We start from the raw sequence: 19,360 nt of genomic DNA on the forward strand, positions 1-19,360 counted from the left end.
GTGTCTGGTAGTATTTTTGCTGCTGTAAATGGTACTGATTTTTTGATCAGTATGGCTGTGCCTCTGCTTCCAGCATTAAACGTAGAGTAAAATATTTGTTCTATCCATTTGCATCGTAATCTGTTGTGGTCTTGAACTTTTAGATGCGTTTCTTGCAAAAAGATTATGTCCGCATTTACTTTTCTTAAAGGAGTTCAGTGACTTTTTATCCTCGACTTTGAAGCTGTCCAGACTGGTTATAGTCGGGGATTTTAATATACACGTTGATGATGACTCTGACCTCTTTGGCAGAGGTTTCCTTAGCGTCATGGATTCTTTTCATTTTACTCAGCATGTGTCTGGTCCCACTCACACCAAAGGACACACACTGGACCTTGTTTTTACTTTAGGTTTAAACATTGATTTTATTTGTACTGAGGACATTTTTATTTTGGACCATCGTTGTATTCTTTTTAATCTGTCTTTTCATCTGTCCCTCTCTCCTATTCGACATGTGGTTAGCTCTCGCATCTTAAATTTCTCTACTGCTGTTAAATTTTCCGATGCCTTTAATTTAGTTTTATTTCCTTATAAAGATGTTCATTTTTTAACAAATCTTTTTAATAATCATTGTCTTTCTATTTTAGACAATGTTTGTCCTGTCAAAACTAGACTAGCTCCGGTTTCAAAGTCGTCTCCCAGCAGCATTCTCTTCTTAAAGCGTTGCTGCCGTAAGGTTGAGCGTTTATGGAGGAAAACGCGTTTGCATGTCCATCTCCTTCATTTAAAGGACCTTTTAGTCTCTTTTAACACTTCAGTTTGAGATGCGAGGGCGGCCTATTTCTCAGATTTAGTGTCTAAGAGCAGAGGTAACCCTAAGGTACTATTCGACACCATTAGTGATATTGTTGCTCCTGCTCCACATGCTGTCCCAATTTCATCAAATGAAGATTGTGAAAAATTTCTTTCCTTCTTCGTTGAAAAAGTCAGTAACGTGAGGAACAATATCTCTCCTTCTGTGTCTCTCCTGTCTGCTCCAAGTCAAGCTAGGCCTGTAATTTTAGAAAGATTTTTACCTGCGTCCTTACCTGAGCTGGTCAAGTTAGTTAATTCAATGAAAGCATCCTCCTGCTCTCTTGATATTTTACCTGGATCCATCCATCCATCCATTTTCATCCGCTTTATCCGGGGCCGGGTCGCGGGGGCAGCAGCCTAAGCAAAGAGGCCCAGACCTCCCTCTCCCCAGCCACCTCCTCCAGCTTATCCGGGCTTCGCTTTTACACTCAGCTCCCTCTTCACCACGACGGACCGGTGCAGCGTCCGCATTACTGCAGCTGCAGCCCCAATCCGTCTGTCGATCTCCGGCTCCCTTCTCCCATCACTCGTGAACAAGACCCCGAGATACTTGAACTCCTCCACTTGGGGCAGGAACTCATCCCCGACCCGGAGTGGGCACTCCACCCTTTTCCGGCTGAGAACTATGGCCTCAGATTTGGAGGTGCTGATCCTCCTTCCCGCTGCTTCACACTCGGCTGCGAACCGTTCCAGTGCGAGCTGGAGGCCCTCACCCGATGAAGCCAACAGAACCACATCATCTGCAAAAATCAGAGATGAGATTCTGAGGCCACCAAAGCGAAAGCCCTCCGCCACTTGGCTGCGCCTAGAAATCCTGTCCATAAAAATTATGAACAGAACCGGAGACAAAGGGCAGCCCTGGCAGAGCCCATCACCCACCGGGAACGAGTCCGACTTAATGCCGGCAATGCGAACCAAGCTCTTGCAACGGTTGTATAGGGATCGAATGGCCCGTAGTAATGGGCCAGACACCCCATATTCCCGCAACACCTCCCACAGGACACCCCGAGGGACACGGTCGAATGCCTTCTCCAAGTCCACAAAACACATGTAGACTGGTTGGGCAAACTCCCATGCACCCTCAAGTATCCTCGAGAGGATAAAGAGCTGGTCCAGTGTTCCGCGACCAGGACGAAAACCGCATTATTCCTCCTGTATCCGAGGTTCGACTAACGGGCGAACTCTCCTTTCCAGCACCCTGGCATAGACTTTCCCAGGGAGGCTGAGGAGTGTGATCCCCCTGTAGTTGGAACACACCCTCCGGTCCCCCTTCTTAAAGATGGGGACCACCACCCCGGTCTGTCAGTCCACAGGTACTGCCCCTGATCTCCACGCAACATTGCAGAGGCGTGTCAACCAGGACAGCCCTACAACGTCCAGAGCCTTCAGGAACTTGGGGTGGACCTCATCAATTTTACCTGGATCTTTGTTTAAAATGTCTTTCAGTCTATTGGTCCCTGTGTGCTCACAATTATCAATACCTCACTGGTTTCTGGTCAGGTCCCTGTTTATTGTAAGAATGCTGCTATTCACCCACTGTTAAAAAAACCTAAGCTTGATGCTTCTCTTCTCAGTAGCTACAGACCGATTTCAAAATTACCGTTCATTGCTAAGATTTTAGAAAAGGTTGTGGCTAAGCAGCTTATAGCTGTTCTAGATGAATACAGCATTCTGGATAAATTCCAATCTGGCTTTCGTAGAGCTCACTCTACTGAAACTACACTTCTTAGAGTCTCCAACGACATTTTGATGAGATGTGATGCAGGAGAATGCTCCGTTCTGTTGATGTTGGACCTGACCTCCGCCTTTGATACTGTGGACCATCATATTCTGCTAGATAGGCTGAGACACTGGGTGGGTATATCAGGGGCTGCTTTGGACTGGTTTGAATCCTATTTGCATGAACGATCCTTTTCTGTGGCTACCTCTAAGTACAGTTCCTCTTCTACTTTTCTTGCCTATGGTGTGCCACAAGGTTCAGTTTTGGGGCCTTTATTGTTCTTACTGTATTTACTTCCTCTTCAACACTTATTGAGCACTTTTAAGGACATTTTGTATCACTGCTATGCAGATGATATTCAGTTATATATCTCCTTTAAGCCCCATGATGTTTCCAAGCTACAGATTTTGCATAAGTGCATAGACTCCATTAGAGGTTGGATGGCTGGAAACTTTCTTCAACTAAATGAGGAGAAGACTGAAGTTCTTGTTTGTGCTCCTAAAAATTTTGTACCTAGTGTTATGGAAAACTTGGGTCCACTTGCTACATTTGCAAAACCGTCTATCAGGAGCCTTGGTGTTACTATTGACTCAGCTCTGACTTTGGATGCCCATGTAAAATCTTTGGTCCGCTCCTTTTTTTATCACTTGAGAAACATTGCTAAGCTGAGTCCCATTGTATCGTGCTCTGAATTAGAAATTGTCATTCATGCATTTGTTTCATCTCGTCTGGACTATTGTAATTCTTTGTTTACTTGTTTATGTAAAGCCTCTTTGGAGCATCTGCAAGTTGTTCAGAACGCTGCGTCAAAGCTTCTGACAAAGTCCTCCAAGTCCTCCCATGTCACACCCCCTGCTGATTCAGCTGCACTGGCTCCCCGTTAAATTCAGAATCCAGTTTAAGGTTTTGACCTTGACTTTCAGGGCTCTGCATAGACAAGCACCAACATATATAAGTGAACTTTTACATCCATACATTCCCAGCAGGTCATGTGACCAGGGCTTGCTGGTTATCCAAAACACGAGGCTGAAAACAAAAGGCGACAAAGCTTTTGTAACTGTGGCCCCCAGATTGTGGAACTCTTTCCCTTTGAGCCTGAGATCTGTGGACTCAGTGGTCGCTTTTAAAAAAACAGCTAAAAACTCATCTTTTTAAACTTGCTTTTGGTTGATTTTTATTTTTAGGTTTTAGCTTCTGTGAAGCACTTTGTGATTTTTATCTTGAAAGGTGCTATATAAATAAAGTTTTACTTACTTACTATCGTTACAACGCCGTTACCGTTAGTAACAAGAAAATGTGGTGCGGTCGTGTTACTATTTTTCAACAAACAGATGGTTGAAGCTGTCTTCATCTTACCGCATCTTATATCAGTTGCACGGAAGTACGGAAGCTACAGTTTTAAGCAGCTGAGAGAGAGAGAGAGAGAGACCCCCCCAGGCACAAGAAAAATAATAAAAAGAAGTAAATCACAGCTTTACAATGACTAGTCGTTTTATGAGTCAGAACTAACTTACCTATAGTGAATCAACCCCAAAAGAAAATACAAACCTCTAACCTGTCTCCCTACCCGAAACAGGAGAAAAAGGTTGTACAAGAAACGGCTTCCCACCCCTACGACTCTCTAAACTTTTTACTGCAGCCCAGCTCTGTCACGCGTAGGTGAACTCCAGGGGCTGAAGCTAGGGACCGCAAAACCATTCTTTAGCAAGTATTCCACCTCCTTCTTCATAACAGCCCGCTTTACTGGCATGGTATGGCCACAGCTCAGACTATACAGTGGGGCAAAAAAGTATTTAGTCAGCCACCGATTGTGCAAGTTCCCCCACTTAAAATGATGACAGAGGTCAGTAATTTGCACCAGAGGTACACTTCAACTGTGAGAGACAGAATGTGAAAAAAAATCCATGAATCCACATGGTAGGATTTGTAAAGAATTTATTCGTAAATCAGGGTGGAAAATAAGTATTTGGTCAATAACAAAAATACAACTCAATACTTTGTAACATAACCTTTGTTGGCAATAACAGAGGTCAAACGTTTACTATAGGTCTTTACCAGGTTTGCACACACAGTAGCTGGTATTTTGGCCCATTCCTCCATGCAGATCTTCTCGAGAGCAGTGATGTTTTGGGGCTGTCAACACGGACTTTCAACTCCCGCCACAGATTTTCTATGGGGTTGAGGTCTGGAGACTGGCTAGGCCACTCCAGGACTTTCAAATGCTTCTTACGGAGCCACTCCTTTGTTGCCCGGGCGGTGTGTTTTGGATCATTGTCATGTTGGAAGACCCAGCCTCGTTTCATCTTCAAAGTTCTCACTGATGGAAGGAGGTTTTGGCTCAAAATCTCACGATACATGGCCCCATTCATTCTGTCCTTAACACGGATCAGTCGTCCTGTCCCCTTGGCAGAAAAACAGCCCCATAGCATGATGTTTCCACCCCCATGCTTTACAGTAGGTATGGTGTTCTTGGGATGCAACTCAGTATTCGTCTTCCTCCAAACACGACGAGTTGAGTTTATGCCAAAAAGTTCTACTTTGGTTTCATCTGACCACATGACATTCTCCCAATCCTCTGCTGTATCATCCATGTGCTCTCTGGCAAACTTCAGACGGGCCTGGACATGCACTGGCTTCAGCAGCGGAACACGTCTGGCACTGCGGGATTTGATTCCCTGCCGTTGTAGTGTGTTACTGATGGTGACCTTTGTTACTTTGGTCCCAGCTCTCTGCAGGTCATTCACCAGGTCCCCCCGTGTGGTTCTGGGATCTTTGCTCACCGTTCTCATGATCATTTTGACCCCACGGGATGAGATCTTGCGTGGAGCCCCAGATCGAGGGAGATTATCAGTGGTCTTGTATGTCTTCCATTTTCTGATGATTGCTCCCACAGTTGATTTTTTCACACCAAGCTGCTTGCCTATTGTAGATTCACTCTTCCCAGTCTGGTGCAGGTCTACAATACTTTTCCTGGTGTCCTTCGAAAGCTCTTTGGTCTTGGCCATGGCGGAGTTTGGAGTCTGACTGTTTGAGGCTGTGGACAGGTGTCTTTTATACAGATGATGAGTTCAAACAGGTGCCATTCATACAGGTAACGAGTGGGGGACAGAAAAGCTTCTTACAGAAGACGTTACAGGTCTGTGAGAGCCAGAGATTTTCCTTGTTTGAGGTGACCAAATACTTATTTTCCACCCTAATTTACGGATAAATTCTTTACAAATCCTACCGGGTGCCCTGGAAGGACTTTCCCTGCCAGATACACGATGGACGGGTGGCAGAAATGGAGGATCGTGTGCCTGGCGGGACTGTCAATCGAGGACCTATTCGGAACCATGATAACAGGGTTCTTGCTGATCGGAGCTGGCTTGGCCCTGGCTTATCGGAGAATTAAGACAGCGGAACCGGCTGTTCAAACCCCCCCCCCCCCCCCCAAGGCTGCCCGCTGGGATTGGAACGATGGGACGAAGCGCTACTTCCCAGAACGGGCTCACTGAGTGCAGCATGGTTAAGACCTTGGAGACGCATACGGCTGCCGTAAATACTCAGAATAACACCTCTGAACATATATTGGGATACATCAAGAAGAGGCCTCCTCAAAATAACACCCTTGAGCGAAAGTTGGATTGCAGCGCAGAACAGCTCACTGCAGTTGTGAGTTCTCAGAATCGGCTGTTTGGGCAAAAGAATGAAAACACCAGCAAGTTTGATACCATCATCGGGAAGCTTGCGGTTCTCCAACGGGAGATTGAGAGACCAGTGTCGGAGTGTTAAAGAACAGCTTTGAAATTCTCATGAGTTGTCGCAAAAGAAAAATCACCATCACTTATGCGGCTACCCCTTTGGCGCCAGCTGCAAGGCCGGAGCTGAACAACAACACCCTGATAACGACTGTGTTTAGTCTGTTCTTCCCATTCCCTACAAGGCCACCTGGGTTGGCTGGAAGACTGTTTACTTAGCCTGGCAGGGCGAAGGACACTGTCTCAGCTGAACTATGGACACGCACACACATACATATACTGATACTGATAAGCACTCACTGACACATCACCCTCCCTACCCCGGATCCAACGCCACCTCCAACGCTTACCTCCCCCATGATGTGGACATCGGGTCAGCTGGAGGCGCAGTCGAAGATTGCAGCGGTCCCAGATCAGATGTACACACTGGAACTCTTTCCCATGTTGCTGTCTGTGTTTATTGTGCTGTGATGTGTTGATATCTGTGCATTCCTGTATTATCCTTCTGTGTTACACATTTCGATGCTTTTTTCCTCGCTACCTAGCCTGACCTGTCTCCCCAATGTGATGTTTGTGTATTGTATGTACGGTCGGCAAGGTCTGTCATCTCGGTTGTGGGCAAAAGACCTGCAACTGACAAATAAAGGCTATCTCATCTCATCATCTCATCATCATGTTTGTGGTTGTTACAGTAAAAAAATAAAACTTTCTACTCAGATTTTATGTTTTTTGTCTGATTTTAGATCAATTGTGTTAATACAGTATGTCAAAATGAAAACATAACTGTAAATTCAGACACGTGAGGCTGTGCTGAAAAGAATGATACCAAACAAGGCAAAGTAAATATTTTTTAAGGGTGAAATATGGAGGAAAAATCAAAAGTGGTTAAAAATGGCCAATTATACCCTGGACCCCAGAGGGTTAAACATTTTTTTAAAGTAACACAATAGTTACTTTTCAAGTAATTAATTACTTTTAGAATCTTGTAACTCAGTTACTAACTCAATTACTTTTTTGAAGAAGTAACTAGTAACTATAATTAATTACTTTTTCAAAGTACCTTCCCAACACTGGCCATCAGTCACAATTCCAGCTCTCGTAGCTCTCTGTCCTTACACTTATAACTGATTTTACTTACCTTGAGCAAACTCGAATGAAGACAATTGTAAAATGTTTGTGAAACTCAAGCATGTCTTTACCGCAGTTCTCTATGATGCACCTCGAAATCAGTCATGGGAACATGATGATGCAGGTAGTTTAGAGCACTGCTGTGTGCAAACAACCTTTATTGTCAAGTTGATTTAAGTTGCTGATTTAGCTGGAAATTAACTTTCAAGTTAGCATCTTTTCTGTAGTTGAGACATTTTAAACAAATATCATTTCATGCTATAACAACAACTTCAGTAATCTACTGTCATACTGACATGGAATAACGGGTGAAAATAACAAACATCTAGAACTACATTTTACAGGCATATTCCCACTTCTCTTTAGTTTGGAGGATGGGACGTCCATATTTTCCTAAAATAATTTCAAATTTTTCCATGCTGCCTCAGTTCTTTTTAAACAAGCTTTAACATAGACAGCAGTGTTTCAGGATCATGTTTACATATGGCTTCTCACAGACCTCTCTGCTGAATCTTCTGATGATAAGATGTACCATTTTGACAACCGTTATTCTGCCACCCACTTCGGATGTTATCAGTCCATTCAAGTAGTCCACAATTTGTAGTTGCAGTATTTTGTAGAGTGGTGAAACTCTGCCTCTCTACCTCGTCTACATCCTATGTTATATTCTGCTTTTAATGCAGTGCTGCCTGAGGCCTCAAAGAAAGGTGAATGTGGCATAGAAAACATGGCGCAAAAGACACAGCGCTCAGTCGGTGCACATATGTGTGAAAAGGAGCAATATGCACCATGGGATTAGTCTCCTGCCCAGTGATATTTGGCAAGCAGGCTGGAATAATTCTGAGCCAACCCAATCTCAAAGAAAATCTATCAAATGTTAAACTGTAATAAACTCTTAGCTTTGTCCAAACTAAGTGGAAAATTGAAACAAATATTCTGGGTTTTTTTGCTCTATTGTCCACTTGGCCATTTCTCTCTCATGTCTCCTACCTCTATCTGATTTGCTACTCAGTCCAAGTAAAGTAACTATTGTGGGTAACATCAGAATAGATGCTGAAAATGACAGCCTCAACATTGTACCTATTTTATTATTAGACTAAGCTAGTTTCTCTCAAAATGTCAAGAGTCCACTCAACACTTTAATCAGACTGGATCTTGTTATGGCACAGGAACTCTTTGATAGAAACTTTAATATTGTTCCTGAAAACTTTTGTCTGATCGTTTCTTACTAACATTTAATTTTACAATACTGGTTTGTCTTTAGCATTGTAGCTAGGCTGACAGAGACTCGGGGCTCTGCTGAACCGAGTATCCCTTTAATGACTTCATGAATTTCTTCCCAAAGAAAATGTTAACAGTTAGAAGAAAGTCCTAACCATCTCACAGATCTGTCATGTGTACAAGTACTTATTTATTTAGAGTCTTTCCCTCCAGTTGATCCTTCTGGGTTACCTTCAGTCATCCCTTCCTCCAAACTGGGGATGTGTGTGACTAGTCGACTACTCAACTAATGACTGCTGTTGTCACTACTTAGTACCAGACCTACTCGTCATTTAAACTAATTTTTTTTAACATTTTAATTGAAACCCAATGCTGACAAAATTGTTGCATCCTAATGTTATGGAGCCATCTGCCAACAGATGGCACGTCGTTGGGGAGAAACGCCATAAATCCGGTAATCTCGACCTGCTCTTTTTCTTAATACTATTATTGATAGTTCTTTTAAAAGCAAAAAAATTAGATCATGAATACAAGTGGCAGACATGAGCCCGCTCACCCTCCTCGATAGGGTGAGGAGCTATAGCTGGGAAACAGATGGATAGTCACGCATACGATCCAGCATTGAGGAGCTTCTTCTTCTTCTTCTTTTTCTTCTTAAATGTTATTGGCGGTTGGCAAACAACTGATTGGTGCATTACCGCCACCACTAGTATGGAGTGTGGACTGGAATGACGCCCCCCCCAAAAGAAAAAAGAAAAACAACAACAACAACAACAATAACAACAACAACAAAAAACCCTCAAAGCCTTTCAAACACTCTTCCCGCTTTAAAAAACTGAAATAAAGCCTGGTAACTCTTACTTCCAGAATCCGTTTGCAATAGGTCAACCAGATCCAATTTCATTTTCATATTAATAAGATTTTGGGATAATTGTCTCCTCTCCACCTGATATTTCGGACAGTGCAATATCACATGCTCTATAGTTTCTGTGTCTCCACAGAAGGCACATTTCCCCGTATTATGTTTCCCAATCAAGAATAATGAAGCATTTAACCCAGTATGTCCAAATCTCAATCTCGATATGACCATCTCCTCTCTCCTGCTCCTTCCAGTGGTCCTCATTTCTCCTACCCCCCTTTGTATTGTATACAACCACCGTCCTCTCCTTTCCTCCTCCCACTGTTTTTGCCATCTACCCCTCATTTCTTGCCATATGATACTCTTCACTTCAGCTTGACCAAAATTAACAGCCAGGTCAACTGTCCCATGTGTTGTGGCTTGCTTCGCCGCTCTGCCATTTCATTCCCCATTATTCCATAATGGGCTGGAATCCATAGAAACACAACTGTAAGACCCATCATGTTTATCCTGAACAGTGTTTGCTGAATTTCTGCTAGAATATCTGCTCTCGCATCTGAGTGACTACCCTGTAAACTAAGCAATGATGCTCTTGAGTCTGAACAAACAATAGCTTTTAATGGCCTCATATCTTCGATCCACTGAACCGCCAACAGAATTGCAAGCAGTTCTCCAGTGAATACTGACAGTCTAAACCTGAAAATGATGGCGCGGCCACGTCCAGACGCCTTCCTGACCGCTCCGCTCCGACTATCCACTTTTCTTGTTTTTTACTTATTTTTTGCTCTGGTTTACATCCCAAAATCCTCTAGTCTTATAGTATACGACAGCGGATCACTTGTAAACATCGGTGCCAAGGTTGCACATCTAATCTTGGACACTTTTAAACCTGACCCTTCCTGGCCGCCAGAGATTCTACGCGGCGCGGAGAACAACAAAGGACGGGCCGCTCATCCGAGGTGCAGAACAAAGAAGCGCCGGGGAAAACGCGCTGGTATTAGGAACAGACTGAGACAGCAGGCGCATCGCGCACCACTGCCCAGTATCCTACTGGCCAATGTACAATCCATGGAGAACAAGCTCGATGACCTAAGAGCAAGGGTCACCTTCCAACGTGACATGAGGGACTGCAACATTCTGTGCTTCACGGAGACATGGCTGTCCCCCACCGTGCCGGACCAGGCCGTAACTCCGTCGGATTCATTCTTTGTGCTCCGCGCGGACAGAACGGCAGAGTCGAACAAAACCAAAGGTGGAGGAGTGTGTTTCATGGTAAACAGAAAGTGGTGTGATGCCAGGAGCATTTCTACTCTCTCCAGCGGCTGCTCGCCACATCTGGAGTTCCTGAGCATTAAGTGCCGCCCTTTCTATCTGCCCCGTGAGTTCACCTCAGTCATCGCCACGGCGGTCTACATCCCACCCCAAGCGGACACAGGTATGGCTTTGTTCGAATTACATGATGTGCTGAGCTCGCTTCAAAACAAGGACCCGGGCGCAGCCCTCATTGTAGCAGGAGACTTTAACAAAGCGAACCTCAGACAAGTCATGCCAAACTTTTACCAGCATGTCTCGTGTCCAACGAGAGGGGATCGGATTTTGGATCACTGCTACACGCCATACAAGCAGGGCTACAAAGCGGTCTCACACCCGGCTTTTGGGAAGTCTGACCACAACGCCATCTTCCTCATTCCCCAGTATAAACAAAGCATACGGAGGGAAGACGTGACCACGAAGGAAGTAAAATGGTGGACTGCCCAATCAGAAGCTACGCTACAGGACGCACTCAACGACATAGACTGGGACATGTTCAGAGCATGCGCAGTCGACATCAATGAGTTTACGGAAGTAGCAGTATGCTTCGTCAATATGCTAGCGGAGGAGATTATCCCCACTGCGAGAGTCACCACATTCCCAAACCAGAAACCGTGGATGGACAGATCGATCCGCACTGCAGTAAACGCCAGGACCGCCTCCTACAACGCGGGTCTCGCCACTGGCGATATGAGCGCCTACAAAGCGGCCTCATACGGCGTGCGGCTCCGCGGTGAGAGATGCCAAACGCAGGTACCGGGAACGTGTGGAGTCCCGCTTCCACCAGGGCGACACACGAAGTATGTGGCACGGACTACGCACCATTACAGACTACAAAGCCAGGGACACTGCGCCGATCAACGCCGACTCTGCATTCACCAACGAGCTGAATCGGTTCTACGCCCGTTTCGAGGTTAGCCAGGCGGCTAATGCTATCTACCGCCTGACTACCAAGGACAGTGACGTCATCAGCGAGAGACCGGTGACCAGCATCGCGGAGCATGACGTCCGAGCGGCACTGAGGAGAGTGAACACAAGGAAAGCGGCGGGACCAGACGATTGTGAAGTTTGCTGACGACACAGTGGTGTTGGGTGCCATCTCCAACAACGATGAGGCGGCCTACATGGATGAAGTGAAGAATCTGGCATCGTGGTGCCAGGACAACCACCTCCAGCTGAACGTCAGCAAGACCAAGGAGCTGGTGGTGGACTTCAGAAGGGGTCAGCACAGAGACTACAAGCCCATTATCATCAATGGAGCTCCAGTGGAGAGGGTGCAGTCCTTCAAGTATCTTGGTGTCCACATCTCCTCAGACCTGACATGGGCTGCCCACATTCAGGTCCAGACCAAAAAGGCTAGGCAGCGCCTGTATCACCTACGACAACTGAAGAAGTTCAGGGTCTCTCCAAAGATCCTCAGGATTTTCTATACAGGCGCTGTGGAGAGTATCCTCACACAGAACATGACATCGTGGTTCGGGAACAGCTGTGTGAAGGACCAAAAAGCTCTCCAGAGAGTGATCCGTACAGCAGAACGCTGCTGCAGGATTGCTCTCCCCCCGCTTCAGGACACCTACACCAGGAGATGCCGGACTAGAGCAGCGCAGATACTGAAGGACCCGTCCCATCCTGGCAACAAACTTATCCAACTTCTGCAATCTGGTTGAAGGTTCCGCATCTTCCGGGCAAGGACAGAGAGACTCAAGAGGAGCTTCTATCCCCAAGCCATCCGTGCCCTAAACACACACACCCGCCCTCTCACATCATCTATAATTGACTGAGACAGGACTCTTCCAGACACTAAACCAAGGCACAATGTACATTTCAATTCCTTTAATTTTAAATATGTTTATATTGTCTATCCTGTAAAATAGTCAGATATCTATTCATATTAATGTACAGAATTCACCTGCTTGCTGCTACTACTGCACATTCACCCAGTGTATATACTATATGTGTATATACTATATGTGTATATACTATATATATATATATATATATATATATATATATATAATGTTCTTCCTCTACACCCCCCCCCCCCCCCAATTTTTGCACATGTCGAGGAGCGTGTCAGGCTACATTTCACTGTGTGTTATACTTGTATAACTATGCATGTGACAAATAATAAAGAACCTTGAACCTTGAATCTATCAGTGATCCTTTTTGCTATTTTAACCATGAACTCTGGGACCACAACTGCTACACCAATTTGACTGGCTGAATCCTTAGATATAATTGAACATAACCATAAAACTGGTCAATGTAAGCCTGCACAGTATAGGAGTTTAAAATAAATGCCCCATCCTTAGTCTTCTTATCCAGTAGAGTGAAATCAACTATGGCTTCAGGAAGTATCCAGGGAGATATTGTTGGCAACGATACTCTTTGACAAACGTCCAACTGATCCAGTTTAAATTCACTTGCTCTTCCACCCACAATCCACCCAAAGCTCTTTGATTTCCGCCTTTCTTTCTCCCAGCAAGGGTTGAGAACTGCTTGTGTTGGGTGATCCTGTCCATGGTCTTGAAGATTTGGCCAATAATTAAGTACAAGTTGTGTTCTTCTCAGTCCTAGAGGCATCTCCCCTATCTGCAAAGCTGCAGTAGGAGTTGTTTTAAAAGCACCAGTACAGAGTCTTAGCGCCTGATGTTGAATAATGTCTAACTTAACCAGAGTCGTGTCTGCAGCTGAACAGTATGCTACACACCCATAGTCTAACACAGATCTGACCAACCCCACATATATGGCTCTCAAGGACTTCCTGTCTGCTCCCCACTCCCTCACAACCAAACACCTCAATACATTCAATACTTTTTTGCATTTATCCACCATTTTCTGAATATGAACCCCCCATGTCAGCCTTTCATCCAACCACATTCCCAGAAACTTAAATTGCCTAACTCTTTCTAACTGTAAACCATACAACTTTAGCTTAACTTCCTCACTAACCCTTTTCCTTGTAAAGAACATTGTCTTGGTCTTATCCACTGATAATTTAAAACCCCACTTATACGACCACTCTTCAACTTTCCCAATTGCTCCCTGCAGTTTCTTCACAATAAAGTCAACATTTTTCCCTCTCTTCCACATTGCCCCATCATCAGCAAAAAGCAAACACCCCATTCCACCATCTATGGCATCAAACACATCATTCATCATTAAAGAAAATAACAAAGGGCTCACTATGCTCCCTTGAGGTGTACCGTTTTCTACCAAAAACCTTTCAGAATAAACCTTCCCAATCCTCACTTGAATATGTCTTCCCTTTAAAAAATCCATTATCCACCTGTACATCCTCCCCCTAATACCTCCACATCATATCATAGGCCTTTTCAATATCAAAAAACACAGCAACTACACTTTCTTTGTTTATTTGGGCTTTTCTAACTTCATGTTCCAAACACAACACTGGATCCATGGTAGTCCTCCCTCTCCTAAACCCACTTTGATGTTTAGAGATAAAGCCTCTAGTTTCTAAAGAGTATGTCAATCTTTCAGTTATCATACGCTCCATTACTTTACAAAGATGCGAGGTCAAAGCTATGGGTCTAAAATTTTCTGGATTGGTGTCATCCTTTCCTGGTTTCCGTATGGGTACCACCACAGCTTCCTTCCAGCTTTTCGGCAGCTTCCCACCCTCCCAAACCCTATACAACTCTAACAAAAGCTCTTTACCTGACTCACTAAGATGGTTTAACATGATATAACCTGATCCTCTCCTGGTCCTGATAATTTTGATTTCTGGAGTACTCGATGCAGTTCTGACTTCATAAAAGGAATATTCAATAGATCATCTGTATCTTCTACCATACCCAATAAATCTCTATTTTCTGTGACTGTCAATTCTCTGCCTCTTCGCCCTTCTTCACCAACTTTGCCTGAACTATGGGTTTTGACAAACGCCTTTGCCAACATGTTAACTTTGTCCTCATCTTTAACCGCTGTTACTTCTCCATCCCTCAGAATTGGATACCCATACTCTCTTTTTATGCCATTCATCCTTCTAATCATCGACCACACACTGTGTATTTTGGTCTCCCTCCCAACTGAGTTACAAAAACCTCTCCAGAAATCCCTCTTTGCTTTTTTTAACGGTTTGCCTTACTTTAGCTTGTAACTTTCTGTATCCAACAAGATTCTGAAAATTGTGATTGTGAATTTTATAAGCCTTATTTCGACGTCTAATCACGTCCTCACACTCCTTTGTCCACCAAGGTACAATCCTCTTTTCCCTTATACCTTCCTTCTTCTTTGTTGCCCTACCTGCCGCCTCCAATACTGCCTTACAAATAGAATCATTTAAATCATCCACCTCTACATTCACATCGATCCTTTGCACTTCCTGATCACTAAGTAATCTAAATGTATCCCAATCAGCACCACTGAAACACCACTTCTTGACACCTCTCATCTCCTGTTTCTCAACACTCAGCTCTACCTTAATCATAATAGGATAATGGTCACTCATTACAGTAGTCCCTTTTAATATCTCCCATGAACAAATGCCTGCCAATGTGTCCGACACTAGTGTAAGATCAATTGTTGATTCGACCCCCGTCCTAAGACTGACCCTAGTCCCACCTCCATCATTCAAACATACATAATTCTTTACCTCCATCAATTCCTCAATCACCGCCCCATTCCGATCATTACTCTTACCCCACAATGTGCTGTGTGCATTAAAGTCCCCACACCAGATTACTCTCCCCCTTAAATATGCATCAAGTTCCTCCATTGCTAATAGTTTGTTAGCTGGATTATAAAAATTAACCACTCTAATGCTGCCAGTTCCTCCCCATATTTCAATAATGACAAATTCCAACTGCCTTCCTGTAGCTACAACCCTATATTGGATCCCTTGTTTCACAAACGTTACACATCCTCCTCCATTACCCTCCTTCCTATCCCTCCGGACACTATCATAACCATTAATCACAAAATCCAAAGTCAGTTTAAGCCATGACTCCTGTACACAGATTATTTCTGGTTTCTTTATACAGTTTCTGATGAATCCCTTAAACTCTTGACCATTAGCTATCAAACTTCTGGCGCACCACTGCAAAATAATCATGTCATCCTTTCCCCTGAACTTTCCGCTTTCCCCTCCCCTCCAAGTCTTTTATTGATATGTTCCCAAGAAATACCTTTAATACCAAAAAACCTCTCCGCTCCTTTAACTATTATCTTAATTTTCTCTGTTTTGTGTTTGACTTGATCGGTGCAATTTATAACATAGGCAATGAACAAAATCATCTTCTAAACTGTCAGTCCAGGGTGAGCTCCATGCGGTGGCACCTGTTCCGATGACTGGACTCTTCCTGTTACGTCCTTCACTTTCTGAACTCTTCTGACAGCCTCTGCATAACTTATGGTATGAGCTACTTTAACTTGCTCGACCTCCATGGCCTTCTTCCTTACCTCACACCCCCCATAACTTACACTGTGCTACCCCCCACAGTTACTGCATTTCTCCTGTACGTTATCCCCACATTCCTCAAATCTGTGCTCACCCCCACACTTGGGGCACCTCTGTCTCCCCTTACAAACTGCAGCAATGTGACCGTATCTTTGGCATTTATAGCACCGGAGGGGTGACGGCACGTATGCTCTAACAGGAAAACTCATGCACTCTATTTTAACCCTATCCGACAGAACAGCTTCCTGAAATTCCAATAAAACTGACAAGCTACTAACCCTCTCCCCATTAATTGTTTTCAACAGTCTTTTTACGTTACTGACCTCACCACCATTAATACACTGCTTAAGTTTGTCCAGGTCCTCATCCCCCGGAATACCTGTAATCACCCCTCGTGTCACTTTATTTCCTCCCAATATCCTTCTCTCTGCTACAGACTTCTTTCAAATGCTTTCAGCGCCCAACACCTTATTTTTCTGTTCTTCTGTCTTAACCACTATCAATAAGTTGCCATCCCAGAGAATTTTGGCCATCTGGACTTCTCCAAACTTCTTTTTCAACTCTCTGGACACTGCCAGTGGGCTCAATCGCACATCCTCATCTTCCGATCTTTCAAGATTACTTTAAATTCCTCTGTCACCGTCTTTCTTCGCACCACCCTAGACCCTTCATCCGAACTGCACTCTTCAGGACTCCGTTTACTGGACTGTGCCCCCAACAACCAAGCTTCCTCTTTCCTGCTTCTCCCTCTTCCTGATCTGCCCCCACTAGAAACCGGGGTCCATTCACCAAAGTCCATATCATCATCCTCACCCACCTGAGACGCCATTCCAGCCAGTCACATACCAGTTTATGCCAACCGCCAAAGTCCGTGATCCAAATTCGTAGTTCAAAGTCAAAAGCAATTGACTTAAACCGAAACTCTCCCACTCGTCTCTCCCAGCTGATCCAACCCGCTTCTCCCAACTCCAACCTGCCTGTGAGGCAGTTCCAGCATTGAGGAGCTCTCAGTTACACTCCTATTTAGCTCCCCCGATGAGCCTGATCAGCTGCAGGTGTGTGTAATTCTCCTCTGCAGGTGTGGCCAGGCTCCAGGCAGACACACCCACACACACCCACCTAGTTACACAAACATAGAAACAGGAGACAGTAGCACTGGATCTGGGTGACCCAGGGCCCGTGACAGTTACCTCTGTGTTCTTCTGTGTCTGCTCCTGGATGTTTCGTCACTCTAGCTCCTCGTTCCCGGTTGTAACATTTTTGTAACATTTTCCTGGTTTGCTCATGTTCTTTAGTTTCCTTCCCAGTTCAGGTTTTGTTAGTCGTGTCACGGGACCGAGAGATCAGTACCAAAACTGGACTCAGCTGCAGAAACCCAGAGCAGAGACAGCAGGTGGTTTTACAATATATTTATTGGTTAGACTTGAAAGCTTTTCAAGAACAAAAAACAATGAAATGTAGAACTTGACGTGGCCTTTGTAACGTGTAGGTTTAGAGAGGGGAAATGGGGCCTGAGATGCAGACTGAACAGGGTGGTTAACAGACACACTCAGGAGTACGGGAAGTAGTGGAGCTCTGAAGTTGGTGAGTATATTATGTAACTGAGCGGTGTGGAAAGGCTGGCCTGAAATCCACAGGTTCCTGATGGAGTATGGTGGCAGGAGATGGTGGTTTGGTTTCCTGAATCTGAGAGAGGAGCGTAAGGCCGGAGGTCTGAGACAAGATGAGTCCAGGAACTTTAGGACAAGAAAGTGAGGTCAGCAAGATAAATCACAAAGAGAGCTTGAGAGCATGAGTATGGAGAGTGTGGAGTGGGAGTAAAACCAAAACGTCGTAGCTGTGGAGGAGAACAAAGTGTTACTTTTTGGGGATGTGAAATGATGAGGCAGCAAACGAGGGTACTGCAGAAAGTGACCCGTGCAGAGGCGTGTCAAATGGTTGAGCAACAGAGACAGATCGGAAAAGCCATGATAGGAGAGAAACAAGTAATCAAAAAGGTTATGGACATGGTTGGAAGAAAAATAGAGGAAGAGAAGAAGAAGATGGTGACATTTATTGTAGGAGTAATAAATGTAATAAATCACCATCAGATGTGAAGTCCAAGACAGAGAGGATTTAGATTATTGTGAAGGCAACATGTCATAGTTTGGATATGAAGAATATTAGGTGGGAGGATATAAGAGGTGAACTAAGCCAGTCAGGTGTAGGATAATGGGGTGGTTTTATTTTTATAACCATGTTAATCCTACAGTACCAAGGAGTCTCTTGTCAAACGGTCAGGATTTTAAACAGTTTATATACGATCAGACAGAAAAAGCTGACATAATTTATATACAGGAAATGTGGTTGAATTGATTAAGGAAGGTATTCCATATAGACTGACTGAAAAGGAAGGGGATTTGGAGTATGTAGGAACTGAGGTTTGGATAGGAGGGATGGTAATTATGGTTATTAATTTAACAATCCTTGTAAAAAGCTCGAGTTAAGTGAGCTGGAGGAAATGAAAGGCAATATTATATGGTGTGGAGATTTGACTGCACATTTGTTATGAGGGAGTGAGCAAACAGACTATAATGGTTAAGTGTTAGAGGAATTTCTGGATGATAAAAATCGTGTATGTCTGAATGATGGGAAAAAAACAAGAATTGATATTAGTTCAGGTAAGGACTCGGTATTAGATCTAACATTTGTATCTCGCTTTTTGGCTCCATTATGTGAGTGGCAAGTAAGAAATAAGTGATTTGATAGAGATCATTGTACTGTAGTCAGTAAAGTAAGGATGGGTCAAATTCCTGAAACATTAGAAGGAAAGTGGGTGTTTGGGAAGGTGAATTGGGGGAAATGTAGTACTCCAAAGGTTGATTCTGTTCATCTGGACGTAGTGTTTTGTGGGAGAAACGTTTCGTCATCATCAGGTGACGTCTTCAGTCTCAGCTGACTGCAGGTTTCAATCTTATAAACAGGACATTTGCATAATGACTGAAACCAGGCCAGTGAAGGAACAATGGGCTGGGAGGGCAGTTCCTTCATCATAATTATGCAAATTCTCATGACCATTGATCAGTGGTTGTTGATCAATGGTCATGAGAATATGCATAATGAACAGTATCAACTTTTGGAGATTTACTTAC

This window comes from Copadichromis virginalis, linkage group LG12, assembly GCF_057382275.1.
Source record: "Copadichromis virginalis isolate Kocher_CV1m ecotype Utaka linkage group LG12, C_Virginalis_male_GT1.1, whole genome shotgun sequence".
Lineage (NCBI taxonomy): Eukaryota > Metazoa > Chordata > Actinopteri > Cichliformes > Cichlidae > Copadichromis > Copadichromis virginalis.